Source organism: Petaurus breviceps, unplaced genomic scaffold (genome assembly GCF_028583685.1).
Source record: "Petaurus breviceps papuanus isolate PSGF00001 unplaced genomic scaffold, PetGlider_PUasm1.0 90750, whole genome shotgun sequence".
Taxonomy (NCBI): domain Eukaryota; kingdom Metazoa; phylum Chordata; class Mammalia; order Diprotodontia; family Petauridae; genus Petaurus; species Petaurus breviceps.
The window spans coordinates 7,010,400-7,017,523 of record NW_027187335.1 but is presented as its reverse complement, the minus strand read 5'-3'; positions in this window follow the sequence as shown (position 1 = coordinate 7,017,523).

Below are 7,124 nucleotides of genomic sequence, written 5' to 3'. Positions count from 1 at the left end.
GAGAGGGAGAGGGAGAGGGAGAGAGAGAGAGAAAGAGAGAGAGAGAGAGAGAGAGTAGCAGCAAGCACCCCAAGCGTCCTCAGGGTTTGCTGCCACCACAGGTCCTTGGATCTGCTTTGATAAAGGAAAGCAACTCAAAATGGGTTAACAAGCTTACTTTAATCAGTCAAATATGTATCATTTACCTCGTTCAGGGGAAAAAGGTTAGCACCCCAAACTTCAAAGTATAAAGGCAGAATTATAAAGGCAGAAAAACAGATCAAGTAGACAGCTTTCCAAACTGTCTAGCCATTACATCCATACCCAATCAACATCTGGGTTTCAATATCTGGGTTTTTCAAAGCCGGGGGCTCTGGACACCGGCTTCCCAGAATCCAGATCAAATCACAGAACACTTTTCAAAGTGAGCCCCAAAACAAAGCTACACATCAGGGCTTATATAGCCTTCTCCTGACTCAGAGAATGTAACAACCTTATTGACTCACTGGCCAATCAAGAAGTATCTACTGAAAAACAAGCCTCCCACCCCAGACTCCAGGTGCACTTTAGCCTAGGGGCAGGGAAGATCTTCAAATTTACATTCCCATTACAGAGAGAGAGTAATGAGGTCTTTATCAGAGATACTTGCTGTAAAATTTCCACCCTTTGACCCTGCAATACTACTACTAAGTCTGTATCTCAAACAGATTAACAAAAGTTGGGGGGATTACCTCTTTTACAATAATAGTTTTAGCAGCTCTTTTTCTGGAGGCTAAGAATTGGAAACTGAAGCTACTCATCAATTGAGGAATGGCTGAACAAGTTGTGATATAACATTGGAATGGTATATTATTGTTCTATAAGAAATGATGAGCAAACAGATTTCTGAAAATCCTGGAAACACTTACATAAACTGATGCAAAGTGAAGTGAACAGAACCAGGAGAATATTGTACATAGTAATAGTAATATTGTATGATGAAGAGCTATAAATGACAACTATTCTCAGCAATACAATGATCCAAGACAATCCCAAAGGACTCATAAATAAAAATGCTGTCTGTCTCCAGAGGAAGAAATGATGTTGTCTGAATTCTGACTGAATCATATGACTTTTCATTGTCTTCCTTCCTCCCTTCCTTTCTCTCTTTTTTCTTTTTTTCCTTTTGTTCAACTTTTCTTGTACAAAATGACTAATATTGAAATGTTGCACATGATTCTGCAAGTTGAAAAAGAAAAGTTTAATCAATTCCAAAATACATAAAGAAATTTTTACCCACTAGTTTTCTTGAACTAACTTACTTAGTTGAAACACGCAAATGTTTGAAAATAGAAAGGTATGCTGTTTTATTTTTAAATGTAATTTAGCAGCACACTTGTCTATCATACAGTAGACAATACTTTGCCATTTCATTAATATAATTCCTTCCATCAGGAGACTTTAGTTGCCTTAAATATATATCTGTGCATTTGCCTCTGTTCACATTTTTTATCTTACTGCAAATGTACAGTACATTTTTAGCAATCATTATTTCATTATCATTCCATTTATTGTCAATAAGCAGTTAGGCAAAGCTGTGACTGATAAAAGAACGAAGAACTTTAGCCTGAATACCTAGTAGCTGACTCCTAGTTCTTATGAAATGGAGATAGACATGGATTCTGAACAATATTAGAATGGGTGTTTTTATATTTCAATTTATAAGTAATCTTCATTTGATCAGTACTAGATGTTAGGATGAAGAGATGAACATGAGATTGAGATTGATGGAAATATCTCTACAGAAATGAGGGTGGAGGGGCTTCTAGTTCTGGCAATGTGAATGTGTAGAATTTCACCTCTATAAAACAGAATCCAGCAAATATCTAAAAAGTGACCCAGATAAAAATATGATAGAAAACTGAAGAGAAAGAGAACGAAGTTGCAGCCTAGACGTGGTGAGGGTAGGGTGGGAAATGACCATAAACCAAAAGCATCTAGAATTGGTATCCTACTAGGGAAGCCAGTGTTATCATTGGTAATTGAAAAACAACAAAGGTTGGAGGAAGGGTAATCTGTGGGCAATCAACTTTAACTGTGGGAAAAGGACCTGTACCAGTGGAAACTAATTGGATGTACCAGGTGTAATGTAATACCAAGAAAAGGCAATTTCCCAAGGTTCAAAATACCAGCATAGGTGCTCTCCATTTTATTCAGTGACAAATTAAGAACAGACAAGATCAAAATATGACATCATTCAAAATACAGCATTTACTAAGTGTGATTAAATAATCTCCAAGTACTACCCCACCCCAGGACCTTCCATTCATTCAATCAAAGTCCCTGTTCTAAATACTACTCCACCCCTAGGCTGTACCTTCATTTAGTCCATCACAAAGCCCCTCTTCTTAAATGGAGATTAGTTTCCAATGATAAGTAAAGTACATTCATTTGTTCAATCATAGAACACAAAAAGGTCAAAAGTTCCCCACCCCTGCATCACAATTGAATCTACCCCAGAGTTACAACAAGTTTAAGCACAGCACTTAATACCCAAATGGAGGTCTTTTCTTCATCTTGACACTGAGGCAAGTTCTCAGCAATCTTTGTTCCTGGGGAGACAAAGCTTAGCAAGCCCACAAGATACATTGCCAGTCTCTTCATTAATTCATCCTATGTCTGCAGAACAGTCCTAGGTCCCCTGAAAACATTAGCAAAACCCTCTTCCAGGATTTCTGTAAACATACAACAAGAAAATCCTTCTTTAGGGCTTCTTAACCAACAGTAAGGTTCCCAGACCCCTGCAACAACAGCACTGTCCTTCACCAGTGGACAGTATTCACTCTCTGTCTGCAGGACAGTCTCAGGATCTCTTAACCAACAGCCAGGTTCTAGGACTTCTTCAAAAACAAGACTGTCTTTCACCAGTGGACAAATCTGGCAAAACAACATCAAAAAAGACAAAGTACCAGCAAACAGCCATGTCTCCTCAGTCCTTGGCAGCTCTGGGGGGCAGGTCTCAAAAGTCCAGGGCAATTCAAAGTGGCCCTCAGCAATCCTCTCAGTCCCTCTCTGCCTCCACGAGGGTGCTGCTTCCAAAAATTTCTTCTGCCTCTCTCTTTGCTTGTGTCTCTCTAAATGTACTTCACCAGCTCCTCCCAGTTCAGCACTCTCTTTTCACATCAACAAGTCCATCCCACAGGTGGGATTAACAAGCTCTGGGTTTTAACACAATCAATTTGAAAACCAAGCCAATACAGGGGAATCTTTAAATGCCATTACTATTACACCAGAGAAGCCAATGCAAGCTGTAACTCAGATCCCAGATCCCAGCCTTGCTCTGTCAGATTAGAAGCAGAGAAAGATCTAGACCCATTGTTCACTGCATAGTGGGAGAGAGCTCTAGGATTCATACCAGAATATCAATCTAAGTCAGTATGAGGGAGGCAGTCCTTTGTGGGGCCTTGTAGTAAAACTGATACCAGAGTGCTGGAAGCCCAGATTAGGTATTACCAAGGTTCAGATATGGGACCAAAACAAAAACAACAACAACAACAAACCTCTTGATAAGGAATTACTCAAGGGTAAGGACACAAAAAGTGGCCTTGAACAAAACCTTCAATAGACCAACAAGATACTAATCAAGATTTAGGTAATTAATGCACAAGGCATTGTCTACTTCTAGCCACTCTATCCAGGAGAGCAGAAGCAGGGATATGCAGACTGCAAAGGAGAGAGTAACATAAAGGTTCTAATGAACCCATTCAAGAGTTCTAGAGAGGAGTATGTCTAACACAAAAAGAGAGACTGGAAATATAAGTAAAAAGAAGAAAACACTGAGCACAATGAAACAATACTGTCACTTAAGACAAGCCCAAAAGTGAAATCTAGAAGAAAAGAGTAAATGCACAATAAGCAAAGATTCAGAGAAAAGAAAAATCACTTAGGCATAAAGACTACTGGAGCCTTTCCCCCCCCTCTCCTGTTGCTCAAGGAGCAGCCACCACCATGAATGACACTGTAACCATCAGAAGCAGGAAGTTCATGACAAACAGATGTCTTCTACACAGAGCGTTATAGATGTCCTTCATCCTGGAGAGGTCATGGTTCCCAAGACTGAAATTCAAGAAAAAACTGGCCAAGATGTACAAGAAAACTTCAGACGTCAGTTTTGTCTTTGGATTCAGAACCCTTTTTTGGTTGTGGCAAAACTACAGACTTTGGCAAGATTTTTTTGTTTGTTTATTTTTTGCTTTTTGGATGGGGAAAAGTGGGTTGGGGATAAGTAATGTGCCCAAAGTCACACAGCTAGTAATTGTTAAGTGTCTGAGGCCAGATTTAAACTCAGGTCCTCCTGTCTCCAGGGCCAGTGTTTTGAAATTCAGTGTGCCACCTAGCCACCCCAAATTTGGTAAGATTTATGATTCCCTTTACTATGCAAAGAAAAATAAACCAAAACACAGACTTGCAAGGCATGGTCTGTATGAGAACAAAAAGGCATCAACAAAGCAGTGAAAGGAACGCAAGAACAGAGTGAAGACAATTGGGTACTGCAAAGGCAAGGGTTGGTGCTGGAAAAAGATGGAATAAAAGGCACAATGGATTATATTTATCCATAAAGATAATTTTTCACCAGAGAATAAATAAACTATGTAAAAAAACAAAACAAAGACTCCTAGAATGTCTGAAATAATGAAACCTAAGATAATGGGTATAATGAAATTAAAAATAAGAGCTATGAAATAAAATTAGAGGTGAGAGAAGAATATATTGGGAGAAGGAGAAAGGGAGAGATAGATTAGGGTAAATTATCTCATATAAAAGAGGCAAAAGAACACTATTACAATGGAGGGGAAGAGCAGGAAGATGAAAGGGAATGGATCAACCTTACTCTCATTGAATGTGGCTGAAGGAGGGAACAACATACACATTCAATTGGGTATCTTAGCCTACAGGAAAGCCAGGGTGGAGGGGATGGGGGGGGGGAATTTAAAAGGGAGGGCAGATTGGGGGAGAGGGTAGTTAGAAGCAAACACTTTTGAAAAGAGACAGGGTCAAAGCAGAATATAGAATAAGTTGGGGGAGGTATAGGATGGAGGGAAATATAGTCAGTCTTTCACAATATAAGTACTATGGAAATATTTTGCGTAACTACACATGTATAGCCTATGTCGAATGGCTTTTATTCCCAATGGGGGTGGGTGAGGAGGGAAGAAAGGAAAGACTCTCAAACTCAAAGTTAAAAAAATTGTTAATTCATGTTATATGCAACTGGGAAACAAGATATACAGGCACAGGGGTATAAAAATCCATCTGGCCCTACTAGAAAGTTAGGGTGGGGGATGGGCGTAATGTAATGCCAAGCAAAGGCAACTTCCCAAGGTTCAGAATACCAGCATAGGTGCTCTCCATTTTATTCAGTGACAAATTAAGAACAGAGAAGGTCAAAACATGACATCATTCAAAATATAGCATTTACTAAGTGTGATTAAATAATCTCCAAGTACTACCCCACCCCAGGACCTTCCATTCATTCAATCAATTACAAAGTCCCTGTTCTAAATACTACTCCACCCCTAGGCTGTACCTTCATTTAGTCTGACACAAAGCCCCTCTTCTCAAATGGAGATTAGTTTCCAATCTAAGTAAAGTACATTCATTTGTTCAATCATAGAACACAAAAAGGTCAAAAGTTCCCCACCCCTGCATCACAATTGAATCTACCCCAGAGTTACATCAAGTTTAAGCACAGCACTTAATAAACAAATGGAGGTCTTTTCTTCATCTTGACACTGAGGCAAGTTCTCAGCACTCTTAGTTCCTGGGGAGACAAAGCTTAGCAAGGCCACAAGATATGTTGCCAGTCTCTTCATTAATTCATCCTCTGTCTGCAGAACAGTCCTAGAACCCCTGAAAACATTAGCAAAACCCTCTCCCAGGATTTCTGTAAGCATACAACAAGAAAATCCTTCTTCAGGGCTTCTGAACCAACAGAAAGGTTCCCAGACCCCTGCAACAACAGCATTGTCCTTCACCAGTGGGCAGCATTCACTCTCTGTCTGCAGGACAGTCTCAGGAGCTCTTAGCCAACAGCCAGGTTCCAGGACTTCTTGAACAGGACTGTCTTTCACCAGTGGACAAATCTGGCAAAACAACATCAAAACAGACAGACAAAGTACCAGCAAAACAGCCATGTCTCCTCAGTCCTTGGCAGCTCAGGGGGCAGGTCTCAAAAGTCCAGGGCAATTCAAAGTGGCCCTCAGCAATCCTCTCAGTCTCTCTCTGCCTCCACGAGGGTGCTGCTTCCAAAAATTTCTTCTGCCTCTCTCTTTGCTTGTGTCTCTCTAAATGTACTTCACCAGCTCCTCCCAGTTCAGCACTCTCTTTTCACATCAACAAGTCCATCCCACAGGTGGGATTAACAAGCTCTGGGTTTTAACACAATCAATTTGAAAACCAAGCCAATACAGGGGGATCTTTATATTCCATTACTATCACAATGGGGGAGGATATAAGAGAGAATAGATTGAGGGAAGAAGTATTCAGTATTGGGGTGGGGGTAGAGGAGAGACAGGGAGAAAAATGTTTAACTCAAAATCTTGTGGAAATGAATGTTGCAAACTAAAAATAAATTAATTAATTTAAAAAATGAGTTATGCTTTTTTAAACTTAAAATAAAAGGTATGGGAGGAAAATTGCCTCAGAAATAGAGTATCTAATAAATGGAATAAAGAACACAGACCTTAGTAATTCCATGAATCAAGAAATTATATCAGAATAAAGTCATTTTTTTTAAATAGAAAAAAAACCTGTTATACTCTATAAGAAACAGCTGGTCTGGATAAAGTAAGAGAATTTAGAATCTTCAAGCTCCCTATAAACTATGATCAATCAACAAACAAACAAATAAAATGACTCAGTATTTCAGTTATAAAAAAAAATGACTATCAAGATCTATTAGAAGTGGAGGGCAAAATAAAATTCAAATTAATTCACTGAGTACCTTTAGAAAGAGAGTGCAAAAGAAACATTATGGATGCCTTGGCTAAAATCCAGAGCTTCCATATGAAAGAAAAATAAAGTGCTAGAAGAATCTAGAAAGAAAGAATTCAATTACCAAGGAACCACAATCAGGGTCATACAATACTAAGCTTTAATGACTTTAA